We start from the raw sequence: 18,488 nt of genomic DNA, 5'->3' as shown, positions 1-18,488 counted from the left end.
CCTCCACCATCAGCTTTGTGACCTTGCGTGGGTGCATGCTAAGTCACTTCAGTCATGCCAGACTCTCTGTGACTCAGTGGACTGTAACCCGCCAAGCTTCTCTGTCCATGGGATTCTCCAGGCAAGGATACTGGAGTAGATTGTCACGCCCTCCTCCAGGGGATCTTCTTGACCCAGGGATTGAACCTGCGTCTCTTATGTCTCCTGCATTGGCAGGCGGGTTCTTTACCACTAGCACCAGCTGGGAAGCCCTCTATGACCTTGGAATCACTCAAGTCCTCTACACCTCAGTTTTCTTCTAGAAAAATGAGAATGAGGGTTATACATTACCATTTTGTTTACCATGTGAATTAAAACTAATTCATAACATGGCTCGGCCTGAGGCCTTTCCCACAGAGAACCTGAGCTCTCCTGGGTTCCGGTGCGTTCCCCTCTTCCCATTCCACAATTTTGTGTCTCAGCTCTGTGCTCTTCAAGCAAACACAGCAAGCCCAGGGCGCCTTCCCTGAAGCTCCACTGTTGCTGTGCTTCCTTTGGGCACTGGAGCTGGGAAGCAGTTTTGGATTGCAGCCATGTCTATAAAAATCTTCCCAACTCTGTGGAGGGATGTGTCCCCTCCATGCACAAAGCCAGAGGGAAAAGATAGCATTAAGTGTAATTAAATATGCACTCCTGCGTTCGGGAAATGCATTGGGGGGATTTGTCTTTAAAGTGTCATTCTTGTTGCAAAGACACCTGTTATGCTAACAGTGCTGCTTTCGTCTCCCCACTGGGGGCCTGGATGTTTTCTTAGCAGAGCTACTGTGCATACATTACACCCCATGCTGCACTCCGTGGTCTAGCATCTTTTGCTTTTTCTCAAGTGTAAGCACCTCGTATTCTTAATTTGGCCTCTGTAATGAAGCACACGGCTGGGAGAAGTGCTTAAGTGGGTTCCCTCATTGGAGAGCATACCTGATGAGGAAAGACTAGAAGAGGAACAAACATTTATTGAGCAGTTGCCACGCACTAGGCGCTGTGCTGAACGTACGACTGTGCCCTGCTACTTAATCTCACCACAGAGGCCCAGGGTAGGTATTTGTATTGTTACTTTACAGATAAAGAAACCAAATTCAGAGAGGCTACAATTTAGTTATTCATGCAACTAATATTTCTTAAACAGCCTCTCACTATGTGTCATATACTGTGTCAGATGCCTGGGATTGTGTGATCTGATCTGTAGAGTTTATTAACAGCCCTATAAACAGAGGCCAAGTTGAGACTGAGTCCCCAAGGACATTCAGTGACTTTTCTAAGGTCATAGAATAGGAGCTGGAATTCAAACCCAGATGTCTTGGAGTCTTGTTTAGATTTCTTTGAAACGAGGAGGCCCAGAGCTGGTTCATTCACTTCTTCGACTTCTCTGGAGCATCTTATATGCGCAAGGCCCTGTAGCATTGCAGGCTGCTGTTCAGTTGCTCAGTCATGTCCGACTTTTTGTGACCCTATGGACTTCAGCATGCCAGGCTTCCCTGTCTTTCACCATCTCCTGGAATTTGCTCAAATTCATGTCCATTGAGTCAGTGATGCCATCCAACCATCTCATCCTCTGTCGTCCCCTTCTCCTCTTGCCCTTAATCTTTCCCAGCATCACAGTCATTTCCAGTGACTCAGCTCTTCGCATCATGTGGCCAAAGTATTGGAGCTTCAGCTTCAGCATCAGTCCGTCCAGGTTTCCGTTATTGTTGGGTAGGGCTATTGAGAGAAATATTCAAGGAAGACGAGGTAGCACCATGTCAGGAAGATGGTAAGAACGCAGAGGAGAAAGGGGTCACTTCCAGCTGCAGGGATCAAGGGAAACTTCCTGGGGAAAGGGAAAGTTCATGCAGGTCTTAAATTGTGTCATGGATTTGGACATCAGTCAATAATCGACAACTTCTGCCTCTTTGTCAAGATCTCTTTGCAGTAGCTGATATTAGCAAGACCTTGGGGTCAGGGATGTGTTCCACACTTATTTCCTCTCCCAGAGGTTATTAGATTCATAGCTTCCTATTCAGCACCAATTCACCTGATATTGACTAGTCTGTGGGGCTTCCCAGGTCGTGCAGTGGTAAAGAACCTGCCTGCCTGTGCAGGAGACATAAGAAACATGGGTCCGAACCCTGGGTCAGGAAGATCCCCTGGAGGAGGGCATGTCAACCCACTCCAGTATTCTTGCCTGGGGAATCCCATGGACAGAGGAGCCTGGTGGGCTACAGTCCATAGGATCACAAAGAGTTGTACACGACTGAGCGTGCATACCTGACTATTCTGTCCCAGAACGAGGGCTGGGGACTGATCAAGCTAGGTGTGCAGACATGGCTTCTGTGAAAAGCTCATAGAACAGAGAAGAAAGGAAGTGTTTAAGTCCTTTGTAGTTATTTCAGGGAAGGCTTGGCAGGGAAAGGTGAATGTCAGTGTAGGAAAGAACCTTATTAGTGATTGAGTCTGGTACTTCTCAACATTTTACACCAGAAACTTTCATCTAAATGAAATGTTATGGGGATACCTGATATGTAACAGACAAAAGTGGATCTGCTTGGGCTGGAAATTTGGAGAAGTTAGTGGTGGGCGAGGGGGCACAGGATGTGTGTGGGACAGCCACACACCACCAAGGCCGTGCCCTGTGAGCGTGGCCTGAGTACAGCTCAATCACCCTGCACTCCCCATCCTGTCACAGAGGGAGCCACCGCCCTGAAAGGGAAACTTACTCAAGGCTGGAGTCGGTGAGCAGGGGGGCACCAGGCGCACGGTCTCTAGTATCCTATCCTACCCCATGGCTTTTCTACAATACCACTGAGAGATGGGGTTGGTTATTTTTTTTCCCTGGGTTTTGTTTGCTTTGGTGGTTTTCAACTTGTATTTGGAAATAATTGTAGATTTGCAGAAGAGCTGCAAAGAACACACACATAATTTCCATATACCTTTAAGCCAGTTTCCCCTAATCTTTTGTGACAATGGCACGTTTGTGAAAACCGGCAAGTTTAACGTTGATGCAACACGGTTTACTGAGTACTTATTCCTGTTTCGCCAGTTTTCCCACTGATGCCCTTGGTCTGCTTCAGGACCCAAGGCCTGGTCCCCTGTTGCCTTTAGTTATTCTGTCTCCCTAGTCGTCTTCTCCTCAGCCTTTCTTGTTTATCGTCATCTTGGACCGTCTGAAGAGTACTGGGTTGGGGATTTCACAGGATGTTCCTATATTTGGATCTGTCTGATGCTTTCTCATCGTTAGACTGGAATTATAGACTGGGGGAACACTGCAGCGACCAAGTGTTCTTCTTGTCACTTCATATCAGCAGGTATGTGACATCAACAGAGTTTATACCTGATGGTGTTAACCTTGAACACTTCTGTGAGAGGGTGTCTGCCAAGTTTCTGCGCTCTAAAGTTTATATCTTTCTTTTGCCATACTGTTATTAGAAGCAAGTTTGCTAACAGCACATGCAAGGAGAGAGGGGCCAAGAGCCACCTGCTGGACAGAGAGGTGTCAAAGAACGTGTGGGTATTTGTTAGAACCACTGCCATAATTAATCGCTATTTGGGAGAGATACTTGGCGACTCTGGAAATATCCTGTTTCTTCATGAAGTTTCCCCCACTGATTTTATCGTTCATCAGCGGGTCTTGCCTGCAGTGGTTTATTACTGCAATGGAGAAAAGGAATTGTGAAGCAAAATAAAAACAAAAATATAAAGGGAGAAAAGGGAGACAAGAAAGGAAGAAGGAAAAGGGTGTACACTTGTTAACAGTGACCTCTTTTCTAGGTGGGAGACTTGAGTCAGGGCAGGGGTCATGGAGAAAGGAGCTGTGGTGTCCTCACTGGCCTTGTGACTTCTCTCAACACGGGGCAATCTAATTGGCATTGCCATGGTGCTGCCAGTAACCACCACTCTGAGGCTGAGGGAGGCTCTTTTAACTCTGCTAGGAAAAGGTCAGCATGGAGCAATGTGATAACACCTAACTTGCCTAATATTTTCTCCAGATTTCATCTTAAAATGCACCTACTGGAGGAAGCAGGCAGCCAGGTAATGTCTGTGCTTTTGTTCATATATTTGTGCTATATGTATGTTATAATGCTGTATGCGTGTTTTTTTTTTTTTCCTTTCTGTATATACTTACTACTGGGTCCCCTGGAATTTATGGAGGAAGGGAGTTACCAAGCCTTCCTTTGCCTGTATCGTAGCTTTGAGCAGTCATAGAGCAGCTTGAATCCTTGGCAAGATTCCATAAGATCTAGATTGATAAAATACAGCTGACTCAAAGCTCGGGGAGGGGAAATGCTGGAATGTGAATAAGCTGCCCGTGCCTGGCACATCTGGGCGTATCTGATGTGGGTCACTGGGAGTTAAACATGCCAGTTCATCTTGTTTATCCCCTGGAGCAGATCTCATGGAGGAGGTGACCTTTGAGATGATCCTTGAAGGGTTGAGAGTGGCAAGAATTCTTCCAAACAGAAAGTAGCTTGCAAGAGCCTAAGGACATTAGGAAATTTCCTACCCATGAAAATATTGGGGGACTTCTTACTCATTTTGCTTAGAATTATCTCTGATTAGGAGGAGCTGTTGGGTAAGGATGTGGCTTACTTGCATCAGTAGAATGATGAAGCACTTAAATGTTTTCTCTGTATCTTAAACATCTTGGAATAGCAACACAGTATTAATGATTGTTTCTTAATTGATTAGTGGATTGGTTCGTCTGCTGGTTGGTAGCTTTAGGCTCATTCCGAGACTCTGCCTCATTACCGTTCGAACTTTGTAGCAGGCCCGGTTGGTGTCCAGCTCAGATGCCCTCAGCACTAACCCTTCTGTGCGTGCTGGCTTGACTTCCAGTGCCAGCACTTGCACTTCTGGCTGGAGGCTCTCTGGCAGCTTAGGAATGCTCTGCCCAGGCTGGAGGCAGGCTAGAACGCCAGGGAGTCCTCAGCTCTTCAGCGGCAGCCCTTACTTGATGATTGTTAGAGGGTGGTTAGTACATTCCCCCTGGCCCTGCCACCCCATGGGACAGACCTCCTGTGGTCCAGTGTGGTAGCAGTTCTAACATTTTCAGCACCACTGGAAGATAATTTTTTCCAAAGACCAGGGCAGGTAGGCGGGATGGTTTCGGGATGGTTTCAGGATGTTTCAAGGGCATTATATTCATGGTGCACTTTATTTCTATTGTTATTGCATCAGCTCCACCTCAGATCATTAGGCGTTAGATCCCAAAGGTTGGGGACCCCTGCACGATGGTATCTGACTTCATCAGCCATCCTTTATTGCCCCTCTTCCCTCCTCCCTTTGATTTCCTCGCTTCCCCACCAGCATTTCCTGGAATCACTTTTCAAATAACCATGTACACTCAAATCCTTTTCTGAATTTCTTCTGGAGAAAGACAAATTGGGCTTCCTTTGTGGCCCAGAAGAGGAAAAAAAAATATATGACCTTGACTTTCAGTAGTTATGAAACAGATCTGCTGGTTGAGACAGAGCCAAACACTCACTCTCTGTCACATTCCTTTCTTGTAAGGGGGAGAGATTGGCTCAGGGGTTCCAAACCCTGCCTGAAGTTTTTGTTCGGAGGTTTCCACTTCCAGACACCTTCATTTCCCCCCTGTGTTTATGATTTGCAGGAATGTATTTAATTTTCTTTAAGGAGATTTATATGCTTCCTGCCTACTACGTCCCAGTTTGAAAACAAACTCTTCAAGTCCAGCTCTCCCAGGGGTAGGGAGTTTGGATATCCTGTCTTCTAGGAGTGCTTGCCTTTGACTTGCATGTGCGCCAGGAGTATAGGGAAGGGCAGCTGGACTTCGTCTTCTCCCTCCTCCTCTGTCTCTGCCTCTCTCCCGGCACTGACTTTTCTGTTTGCACACACAGAAGAAGACAATCCTGAGCTTGAAAGCTCTGACCTATTTTTTTTTTTTTTTTTTTAATGATTGAATGTAATAATAGGTACCGTTTTCTAAGAGCTTAGTACATGCCAGGCAGGATGCCAAGCACTTTCCATACATTATCTTGTTTATTTCTACAGTGGCCCTATGGGGAAGGCACTATTATTATTTTATCACGAGGAAGCTAAGATTGGGGGACATTATGGAGTCGTTCAAGGTCATGTAACTATTAGTGGTGGAACCAGGACTTGAGTCCAGGCTCATCCGAGTTGAACCCCTGTGTTTTGCTCTTTCTGTGGTGTTCTCCATGATGAACTATGATAGGTATAAGTTGGAAGACCTCTGTATGCTTCAGAACACTATTTGTCAGAACTGAGTAGGGACTTCCCTGGTGATCCAGGCATTAGGACTTTGGTTTCCAGGGCTGGGGGTGTGGGTTCAATCCCTGGTTGGGAAGCTAAGATCCCACATGCATTGCAGCCAAAAGAAAAGAAAAACATAACATAGAAATAATATTGCAACACATTCAATAAAGACTTTAAAAAAAAAAAACGTATCAAAAAAAAAAAAAAAACTGTAAATGTACTGGCCAGGGGCGGGGGTGGGGCGCGGAGAACTGACTCAGGAGCACCTTGGGCAAACACAGGTGGGTTTTATTGGACAATAAGCTGAGTGAAGTGTAAGTAGCAGTGTTTAATAACAACAGCAAAAGGTTTTTGTTTTGTTTTTCTTCAGTTTAGATTTCACCACTATACGGTCTCACCTAAAACAGTGATATGCCGATCTGCTTAGTCATTTCTTGGCATATTGTCTGTCATTGTGGTATTATCTTTTTTTTTCAAAAAAAGAAAAACATAATCAGAATCGAGTGTGTCCAGGGAAGATTAACCACAGGGTAGTGAAAGCGTGCAAAACCACGTTATCACAGTTCTGAGGATGACTGGGAGGATTTAACCTGGAGAAGAGAAGACTTGGGAATCTCGGTGGGGGTTACTATTTTAAATCCTGAATATCTCTGGAGGGGAGGAGGGAGTTAAATTTGTCCCGTGTGGCCTTCAGACATAGGAACAGTGGGGAGAAGTCCCATGGCAGCCAATCCCAGCTCTATTTTAGAAAGACACAATAGCAAAAGTATCCAGAATTGGAATAGGATATTTCAAGAGGTGGTATTCACTCCACCATGCCTGTGTTAAGAAGTTTTTTTTTTTTTTTCCCCCAAGTGATATAAATCCAACTCAAACTGGCTAAAGGATAAATAAGGTCTTTGCTTCCTCAAGGAACTGAAGTATCTGAAGTTGCCTTTAGCTTAGAGATGGTGAGATCTAATGTCAGGAATATGTCTCTGTCCCTTCACTCTGGTTTCCTCTGGGTAGGCTTCAGTTCCTGGACAGACTCTCCCCAGGTCATGGTAAGATCATTTTGTACTTTAGAAATGGGCTTCCCAGGTGGAGCTAGTGATAAAGAACCCACCTGCCAATGCAGGAGACATAAGAGACATGGGCTCAATCCCTGGGTCAGGAAGATCCCCTGGAGGAGGGCATGGCAGCCCACTCCAGTATTCCTGGGGCTTCCCTGGTGGCTCAGATAGTAAAGAATCTGCCTGCAATGCAGGAGACCCAGGTTTGACCTTTTCGTCGGGAAGGTCCCCTGGAGAAGGGCTTGGCAACCCACTCCAGTATTCTGGTCTGGGAAACCCCATGGACAAGGGAGCCTTGTGGGCTACAGTTCATGGGATCACAAAGATTCAGGCACAACTGAGCGACTAACACTTTAGCACAGCCAGGAAGGAGAGAGAGTGCTTCTTATTTTTAAGTTAAGTGGCTGGACAAACTATCATCTGCTCATATGTGTATCCTTACGTTAGTTTTCTGTTGATGCTGTAAAAAAATTATAAACTTAGTGGCTTAGAATAATACACTTTGATTATCTTATAGTTCTGTAGTTCATAAATTCAAAATGGTTCTCACTGGGTTACAATCACACTATTGGTGGAAGATCTATGTTCATTCTGAAGGTTCTATGGGAGACCTTGTTTCTTCTCCCTTACCAGCTTGTAGAGGCTGCCCACACTCTTTGACTTGTGGCCCCCTTCTTCCATCTGCAAAGCCAACACAAATGAGTCGAGTTTTTCTCACACTATATCACACTGACTTCCTCCTCTTCCCTCTCCCATTTTATAAGGACTATATTGGACCTGTTTATATAATCAAAGAAAGTGAAAGTGTTAAGTCTCTCAGTTGTGCCCAACTCTTTGTTGGACTGTAGCATGCCAGGCTCCTCTGTCCATGGGATTCTCCAGGCAAGAACACTGGAGTGTTGCTGTTTCCTTCTCCAGGGGATCTTCCTGGCCCAGGGATCGAACCTGCATCTCTTGTGTCTTCTGCTTTGCAGGCAGATTCTTTATCCACTGAGCCATAGGAGAAGCCAAAGAAAATCTGCCTATTAAAAAGTCGGTTGTCTGGCAACCTTAACTCTATCTACAACCTTAATTCTCCTTTGCCATGTAGCCTAACATATTCACAGGTTACAGGAATAAAAATGTAGGCCTATTGAGGACATTACTCTGCCCACCACAAGCCCTGAACAAGTTACTGCGATGCTCCAACTAGTCACCTCTGGGTCAGGTAGCCACCCCTGGACTTAGACTGAGGTGAGCCAGAGCCAGACCATGTAGACTGAGAGTGTTGAAGGGGTATCAATCATGTAGTATCTCAAGGGAAAACCAGGTCCTTGTTACAAAAGAACAAAGTTTTTTTTTTTCTTTTTTTTCTATTCTGATATTTGAAGACCATATCCAATGGCTATGCTTAGCCACAGGGAAAGGAGCTAGCTGATTTCACTCAGTGTATAAGAGTTCTATTCTCAACTCCTAGACAAGCCCTGGGGATTCCTGAGCCCAGACTTACTCTTTTGTTTTTTTAGTTTCCTGGTTCCTAGAGGATGGAGTCAGTAGCGGGAGTCATGGATGACATTTTAAGAGAAATGGTGTGGTATTAATTAGTTTTTTCATACTTTAGAGTACCACATAGTCAAGTAGGAGGCTTGACCACCAGGATAACTCTGATCATATATATATTTTTTAAGGAATGAAAAATACTGTCTTCTTCACCTGAGAAGGATATTTTTAAGGACATATCCTAAAAGGTTCCATGCAAGTCTTCAGCAAAATTATGACAACATTCTCTAGCAGAACGACAAAAGCCATTCTTTCCAAACATTGCCTTAAGAAAAGCAAAAAGTGTGGGTCTTCCCACAACTGAACCTTCTCCCCTCCTTGCCTGCTGCTAGCTGAAATTGAACGGGACCATGAAATCCTAACCAATTTCACCCCACCACAGGTGCCTTGAGTGATACATTTCCAGTCAGATGCACGCTTTAGGGCTAAGGTGGGGGAACATATAGAAAGCAGAGGTAAGAATGAGGACAGAATCTGCCAAGGTCTTTTGGGGGAATAGTTCAGTTCAGTTCAGTCGCTCAGTCGTGTCCGACTCTTTGCAACCCCATGAATCACAGCACGCCAGGCCTCCCTGTCCATCACCAACTCCCGGAGTTCACTGAGACTCACGTCCATCGAGTCAGTGATGCCATCCAGCCATCTCATACTCTGTCGTCCACTTCTCCTCCTGCCCCCAATCCTTCCCAGCATCAGAGTCTTTTCCAATGAGTCAACTCTTCGCATGAGGTAGCCAAAGGACTGGAGTTTCAGCTTCAGCATCGTTCCCTCCAAAGAAATCTCAGGGCTGATCTCCTTCAGAATGGACTGGTTGGATCTCCTTGCAGTCCAAGGGACTCTTAAGAGTCTTCTCCAACACCACAGTTCGAATAATGTGGTATTAAATGTTTTTCTGACTTTTGAATCCACAATGTTTAAGCAGGCGACTTGGCTGGGTCATTTATTAGGGAAACCTTTGGTGATGTAGACAATTCAGACTTAGCTAGGAAAGTGGAGTCGCGTCCTGCATATGCACCACATGAACTTTGAGGATCTGCAAAGTCTTTTAGGCCAAGTCAAACTGAGCAGATCAGCTGCCTCAGCAATGCCCACAGCACGACTACTAGACAGGGTGCTGACCTGGGTACTGAACAAGCATGTATCCAAACTACCGTTGGTCTGAACTTGTCTTAGTTTCTGTTTGTGACTGAAAGCCCACCTCTAATTATGCTTCCGTTGAGTGAGTGAGAAAGCCCAGGGTTCTTTATTTTCCACTGTAAAGGTGATACTTTCATCACTAGTCTGTAAGCTTTATGAAAGCAGAGACTTGGTTATGTTCACTGTTCTGTCTGTAGGGTCTCAAATACCATCTCACTCATACTAAACAGTTGCTGAGAGAGGAAAATCACGTTGTCCTCATGTTTCCCCTCACTCACTGGAGTGATACTACCTACATATGGATGTGCACACATACACACTCGCACACACACAATGAGAAGAGCTACAGAGTACTTCTGTAGCACACAGTGTGTGGAATCCAGAATGAAGGAAATACTTTCAAATTCAGTCTTCCTAGTCAATGTAAGCTATGTGTTATTTGCACCAGTATCTGTAACTCCATGTCTGGAAGGCACAAGATAGGTATGCGGTATTTTTGTTGAACTGAGCAAGGTTAATTTCACAGACTGAAAACTGAAGTTCAGAGACAAATGAATGGCCCAAGGTCATACAGAAAATTAATGATGAAGAACAGTGACGTTTCCCCTGCCTCCTCCTACGCAGTGCACTTATCCAGACCTTTCTATTCCCCCATTTTGGTGACTAAATTTAAAGACCAACTGAAGAAATCACAATTTCTGATCTTTAATTCTTCTAAAGAATATTCATGTTTTCCTGACACCATGTATGGTATGGACCACTGTCATTCTCTCATTCATATATATATGTATATATAACATATGTTACGAGAAAGTGAGTTATGAAACTCAAACCACATTGTTTCAGCTCTTGTCTCAATTTTGGCATTTATTTACTAGGAAGTGGACTGGAATGATGAGGTTTGCATCTAAAGATGGGTCCTCAGAAGACGAGTGGGGATTCCCTTAATTATATTAACCCTCTCACCCTCTGTTCACATGAGAGCTGCTCAGAGGAGCTTAAGACCCAGTGCATGGAGCTGTGGGTAGGGCAGGACCATTGGCCTCTCTTTGCTCTGCACTCACGTATCCTGCTGAAGGGGAAGATAGCTTTGGAGCTGCAACATGGTCCTCAGAGATAAAGTTGGGCCATGCCTAATCCCTTCACCCAAAGCCACAAGAATTCCAAAATCATATCTTGGGGGAAATGGAAAGTGTGCGGGTGCAAAGGAAAGCATCCTTTATGAGTAGCCACATGAATATCTGCATCGGAGCCAGTTTTATTATTTTTCTCATCTTACATCTGAGAAAACAGGGGATTGGAAACTTGAACTGTCTCATCCAGGGGACTTCCCTAGTGGCCCCGTGGTTAAGACTTAAACTTCCAGTGTTTAGGTTCAGTCTCGGGTTGGGCAGCTAAGATCCCACCTGCCTCATGGCCAAAAAACCAAGATATAAAAACAGAAGCAATACTGTAATAAATTCAATAAAGCCTTCAAAAAGTGGTCCACATAAAAAAAGAATCTTCAAAAAAAAGAGAGAGATATCCAAAGTTACCCCTTCATTCATTCATCAATTCTACTTTTTTTTTTTTTTTTGAGCTGTCTACTCTGGGCAAAAGGTGAAATAGACACGCCCTGCCCCTCAAGGCTGTGCTAGTTAGGCATGTGCCTTTTTCTGTGGCCGATGTCCTCTGGATGAAAGAAGGGTAGATGGAGGTGAGGCAGAGAACAAAGAGAGCAAATAAAGGCGTTCCAGGCAGAGAGCACAGCACAGGCAGACACACAGAGGCTCCGAGGTGCGAGGGCACGGCACTTTTTCAGGAGTGGAAGTGAGTTGCTGTGACTGAGGCCCAGGTTGCCTGGGGAAGCGTGGTGGGGGGTGAGACTAGAACAGTCTGATGGCAGGGACTTGAGTTCTGTCCTGCAGGCTATGGAGAAACAGCAGGTCTTCATAAGCAAGCGCAGAATAGACTTTAGAAACGAGAGTACAAAGCGATGGAGCGGGGGTGTCCCCTTGGGGCTCTGCGTGGCCCTGTGTGCGTTCTTGCCGCCTCCCCTGCTGGAAGCCATGGTGCAGACAATGGCCAGGCAGGTGCTTCCAAATGAGCAAGAAAAGGCAACAAATGAGTAACCCAGTTTGAGTCCCAAGCTGAGCTGTTGAGAGCCTGAGCTGTGTGGTAACTGTTTGCAACATTAAATTGAAATTGGGTCTGATTGGCTGGAAAGCACTTGGCCTACATTAATGCCCAGGGAGACTCTCCGAGTCTGATTAAGCCGCAGATTCTGCTGGGCCCTTTCCTGGTGATCCATCATTATTCATGTCAGCACCAGGCCTGTCAGCCTCCCTCTCCCACCAAAATTAATGAGTTGAACTCCCTGCCCCACACGTTTGACGGGATGTGAGTCTCTAAGTCAGCACAAGGCATGGAGATGGACCATACCTGCTCCTCATTTCTCTCCTCCAAAGAGGAGTCCGGGCTGCTGCCTCTTCTTCCCTTCACCTTCTTTATCTGCTGAGCTGGCATCCTGAATGGTGACAAGGGAACCCAGGAGTAAGGCAACAGGAGTACCTGGAACCTAAGACAGAAATAGTCCTTGGAGATGCAGTTCAACTGTATCCCCACTGCTTAGCTGGGGAGACTGAGGGTGAGTCTCACACTGAGGACTCAAACACATCTCTCCTCTTCTTTGACTTTGTTGCTCTCTTGTATCTTGACTCCTCCGCTGTCTGCTATTTTGCTCCTCATCCCTCCTGTTTTCTGAGAATGGAGGGAGCTGTGTTTCTTTTCCTGGTTTGCCAGGGGAACCGCAGTTCAGCATCTCTATTTTCCCTCTGTGTCCTCTGACATCAAAGTCAACTTTTCTGTGACAGCTGCTGCCATAGGGAGAAAAATGAGAAAAAAAGATGCTAAATTGTATTTCTAGCCTAGAAAGAAACTTGGGGGTCACCTTCAGTTCTGTCTACAGCATCCCTGTCAACTGACCTTCAAGCTTCAGCTTGTATGGCTCTAATGCCAGGGAGCTCACTACTTCCCAAGGTGATCTTTCTATTTTGGGACCGTGTCGCCCATTTAGAAAGACATCTTTATGTTGACCTAAAATTTGTGCTCATTTTCCACTCTTTGGTCATAGTTCTGCCATCTCTAATGGTAAAGCATCAGTCTATTTTTTTCTTCCACGTGGGAGTCCTTTGGATCCTTTGAGCTGATTCTCATGCTTTCATGCCCTTAAAGTCCATGGTTCATTTCCAAACTCCTGTGTTTGCCTCATTAGTAAGCTATTCAATCCATTTAATGAGTCAGGACCAGCATTGCCTGCAACAAAATAGAATGGAATAGAATGAGAATACAGTGGAGAAGATCAGAATTGATTGTAGAAAGTAAGGACCAGTCTTGCTTCTGAAATGTTGTTGTTGTGTGTGTATGTGTGAGTGAGAATATGTTGAGTGGGTCCCTTTGAAAACTGTTTTATTCCGTGTGTTGGCTATTGTGAGTAATACTGCAATGAGCAGAGGAGTACAGATACATCTTCAAGAAAGTGATTTCATTTCCTTCAGATGTATACTTAGAAGTGGGATTGCTGTATTCTATGGTAGTTCTATTTGTAATTTTTTGAGTAATTTCCATGCTGCTTTCCATAATAGCTGTACCAATTTTCATTCCCACCAACAATATATAGGGGTTCTTAAATCTACACAATATTGCTTCTCAATTATATCTCAATAAAGCTGGAGAAAAATGTTTTTCTTACCATGAGTAGTGCTATAAAAACATGGCAAGGAATATTGCTCAAAATCTTCCCATTTTTTAGGCTACACTTTTCTCGAATTGCATATCATTCCATCTTTGTAACTGAGTATATTTCAAAAATTACTTTTATCTCTCTGAAGCACAGTCTCTCCATCTCTAAAATGCAGAGCAAGTGGTATGCATCTTTCTGCTCATCCTTTTTGTGAGGATTAAATATGCTGTTGAATGTGAAGCTAACTTAGAAAGTGAGAGGGTCTAAGGCATAGCAGTAGTGACGGGATAGTAGTATTCATGTGAGAAAGAATTAAATGATCCATTTCTCTTATTCATTCTTTTCCCTCTGTCCCCATTTTCCTTTTATTCTGTCTCCTTTTTAATGCCAGTTTAACACAGTCTTGATTTCTCATCATTGTTTCTTTAATCAAGATACATCATGATATGGTGAGATGAACTTTGTGAACACACAGACCCAAGTTCCAACCCAGCTTTTTGCACGCTTTTATGATCTTGACAAGTCTTCTAACCTCTCTAAGCCTCAGATGCTTTGCTCTTGAGGTGGGAATCTCAGCCTATAAAAATGATGAGGTTTCACGATTGAATGAGTTATCCATCATGCATAACACATCGTAGAACTCTGTAAATAACAGGTCCCTTTCTCCTGTCCCACTATTCCCAAATCCCCACCCTCAGAAAGACTCCTATTCTCATAGGTTGAAGTCAGTCTTGTCACTCAGAATTGGGCTGAGTGCAGGTCCACTAACAGGGAAGGGAGATGTACATGAATCTCTCCAGGAGGTTTCTTGGTGATGAAGTTGCTCTCTAATAACCTTCAGGAAATAGTGGTGTTTTTGAGGCTGGTGCCAGAAGCAGATGCCTCAGGATTCTAGCAATCAATGTTTGTGCTGCCCTACGTTGGCAGCAGCCTCTGCAGAAGGAAAGAAGATTGGGTTCCCTGGAAGACAGGGGAAGAGGAAGCACCCAGCTACAACAGGAGTCCTGGGTGAGCCTACATGAAGCCCTGAGTGTTGATACCCATCGCCACATAGAGAAAATGAGCGTCTCTGGCTATCTACCTCACAGGTCAGATGTAAGCATCAGATGAAACCAAGAAAGTGAGAGGGTGGCTTTTAGTGATCCAAGTGGGAGAATTTTATTTCTGTGGACATAAATTTAATTCAGACCAAATATGTGTTTTTTTCCCCTGGAGAGATGGCCATCTTTGGACTCTGTGCTTCTGAAGAAGTAATTTGTTGCTGCCGTGAGCCGTACCCTTCCCACAGCAAGGCTGAAGCTTAATCTCTGCCAGAGGCCTGTCAACCCTGCCCTTCAGCCTGGGACTTGCCCCCGAGGCCCCCACCAGCCACAGCCCAGCCGCCTGGCTTTTTCCCTCCCCCTGCTCGGTGCAGCTTCCAAGCGCCACTGAAATTCTCTCTCTCTCTCTCATGTGGTCTGTACTCCAGCCAAATTTGGCTTCTCCATGTTCTCCCAACACACCTTGTAGCTCCAGCCTTCTTCCTGTATTTTGCTCACACTAGTCTCTTTTTTTGAGAGGCAGGGGAAAGGCTTTTCTTCACCTCTACAGATAAAGTCATCTCAGAAAGCACCTCCTCTGAGACACTTTCTCAGATTGTTCCAGTTCAGACCAGAGAATCTGGGATGAAAACAACCTGAATTTATTTATTTATTTATTTGTATACTAATTATACCTTAATTTTTATTTATTTTTTTACTTTACAATATTGTATTGGTTTTGCCATATATCAATATGAATCCACCATGAGTGTACATGTGTTCCCCATCCTGAACCCCCCTCCCACCTCCCTCCCCATACCAACCTGAATTTAAATCACGGCTCTAACATGTGTCACTCTATGACCAGGGGCTGCATCTGATCCTGTCTCTTCATCTGTGAAATGGGTACAATGTCAGGGAACAGGGAGGGTTTAAGGTGAGGCTGTGTGTAAAGTGCTTTAGTACAAGTTGGACATTTGATAAAACCTCATAAGGGTAAGAATCATTTTACTCAGGCATGGAACTTGGCATGGCAAGAATCCTAGAGCTTGCCTTGGCACACATAAGCATCTGACAAGTATATACAAATGAACTGAATTAATCAGCGATTTAAATCATATGCCTCCCATCCTTCTTCTGAAAACCTATGGGTTGAGGGGCTCTTTGCATCTTTGCATCAGCCCTAAATCATCCTCACTGATTATTAGGCTTTTAGAAAAGTAGAGGTAGCTAGTGAGTCAGTTCTGGGCCCTCTGACCCTTTGCAGCCAGAGTAAGTCCAAGTGTTTGTTTAATGATTATTAAGATACTAGTATTAGCTATGTTTCTAATTAATTTCAAGAGAGTGTATCAGATATAAACAACTGGAACAAACAGTTTCTTTATATGAGTACTTTTTCAAAAATAGGTCAAAACCATTTAATGGCTCATAAATTTTGAGTGGCTTGAAACTAACATTTTTAAGAGATATCATAAAGAATATAAAAAAAATAGAATGGAATGAAATAGAAAATTGTAACAAACCAGAATGGAATGAAATAGAATGGAAAAGGATAGAAAATGACAGACCAGAATATAAAAGCATAGATTCAGTGGAAGAGAATGGAATGGATTAGGATAGAATAGCATAGAATGAAACAGAATAGAAAAGGATAGAAAATGATAGACCAGAGTGTAAAAGAATGGAATGGAATAGAATGGAATGGAACAGAACAGAACATTTTTGTACACATCCATTACATTAAAGACAAATCGTTTTTAGTATATGAAACATTTCTTAGGTCAGTTACATACATACTCATTACAAAACTATTGTTGTCAGTTCTTATGGAAAATAAGTTAAATTCACTACTTTGTAGTTTGGTAGGCAGCCACACCTTTGTTTTAATAAGTTGATGGTCAGCTCTATGGTCAGGCTTCCCTGATAGCTCAGTTATTAAAGAATCCTCCTGCAATGCAGGAGACCCCGGTTAGATTCCAGGGTCAGGAAGATCCGCTGGAGAAGGGATAGGCTACCCACTCCCGTATTCTTGGGCTTCCCTTGTGGCTCAGCTGGTAAAGAATTTTCCAGCAATGAGTAGACCTGGGTTTGACCCCTGGGTTGGGAAGATCCCCTGGAGGAGGGCATGGCTACCCACTCCAGTATTCTGGCCTGGAGAATCCTGTGGACTGTATAGTCCATGGGCTCTCAAAGAGTTGGACTTGACTAAGTCACTTTCACTTTCAGCTCTATGACCAGGAGCTGTAATCCCCATATGGGTCTCCTCATTCCGTAACCCTGGGCTTGGTCCTTTTAGAAGCTCAAGATCTATTGGTCAGGTTAAATGACCAAGAAATATTGAGCTTTGTGGCAGTCATCCCTACAAAAACATGGGAGCCAAAGTGTCAAGTGAATTTAAGGCAGTATATCAATACTTCCCAGGTGGTGCTGGTGGTAAAGAGCCTGCCAGTCCAGGAGACATACGAGACACTGGTTTTATCCCTAGGTCAGGAAGATCTCCTGGAGGAGGACATGGAAAACCACTGTAGTGTTCTTGCCTGGAGAATTCTATGGACAGAGGAACCTGGGGGGCAATAGTCCTTAGGGTTGCAAAGAGTCAGATATGACTAAAGCGACTTTGCACACATGCATGCATCAATAATAACAAGTTCTACTTAGAGATATTAATCACTGTTCATGTGTTTAGAGCAGAATCTGCTGCTGCTACTAAGTCACTTCAGTCATGTCTGACTCTGTGCGACCCCATAGACGGCAGCCCACCAGGCTCCTCTGTCCACAGGATTCACTAGGCAAGAACACTGGAGTGGGTTGCCATTTCCTTCTCCAGAGCAGGGTCTGGTGCATGATATAATGCTCAATGAATGAGCATTAACTTCGGTATCACTCTGTCTCTTCCATTACCACCACTTATCTGACTGATACTTACTAGGTGCTTCCATGTCTGTCTCTTGTCCTGTATTCCACACACCATCCTTTGGAGATAGCTAGTCATGCCCTCATTTGACAGATGGGAAAATATGAGGCCTGAAGAGGCAAAGTGATGACTGCAGGGGCTACTCAAGACCTATGAAACAGACAGACAACAGCTGTTCAGACTGTCTCCTGAAGTTGGCCGGTCCAAGCAGATGAAAAACCTCTGAGTGTCTGGCGAGGCTATCCAACAGAAATCAGGAGGGGGGATCAGTCAACTGGGTTTCTTAGGCCAGTTGTCCCTGAGGTGAAAGTGAAAGTCTCTAAGTCCTGTCCAGCTCTTTGCGACCCTATGGACTATACAGTCCATGGCATTCTCCAGGCCAGAATACTGGAGTGGATAGCTGTTTGCTTCTCCAGGGTATCTTCCTGGCCCAGGAATCAAACTGGGGTCTCCTGCATTGCAGGCAGATTCTTTACCAACTGAGCTATATGTTCAGCCTTATTCTAGTAGTCAAGACCAGCAGGTGGAGTTGGGGTCATTACAGACCCAGTTGCTCCCACACTGTGCCCTGATTCCCCCTTCATGGCTACTGTGGCCCAAACACCAGACATTGCCTGATCAGAGGGACACAGATGGTGACTGCTGTTGACCTTCTCAAGCTTCCCCTTTCTTATATTACCTGGAGCAGGTAATCCCTGCTTGTTTGAGACACGTGCCAAGAATAAGAACGGGGTGCACAGGCAGAGGAGGAGTTGGATGGCTGGCATAGCAGTCCCCGACTAAGTGGTGGTGCGTTTTTCCCTTTGGGGACAATGCCCCCCTGGTCTGGAGTCGCTGGATTCCTGCCATGCTGGCACTTT

General features: G+C 44.7%; 1 protein-coding gene across 4 annotated transcripts in view; it reads left to right on the top strand.

The window, feature by feature from the left end:
• Nucleotides 1–18,488, top strand: part of ASTN2 (astrotactin 2) — a 1,047,916-nt gene that overhangs the window by 170,079 nt on the left and 859,349 nt on the right. The gene's annotated exons all lie outside the window — the stretch shown is intronic.

The sequence above is a fragment of the Bos taurus genome, chromosome 8 (assembly GCF_002263795.3).
Source record: "Bos taurus isolate L1 Dominette 01449 registration number 42190680 breed Hereford chromosome 8, ARS-UCD2.0, whole genome shotgun sequence".
Classification (NCBI taxonomy): Eukaryota; Metazoa; Chordata; class Mammalia; order Artiodactyla; family Bovidae; genus Bos; species Bos taurus.
This window is presented reverse-complemented; position numbering and strand designations above follow the sequence as displayed.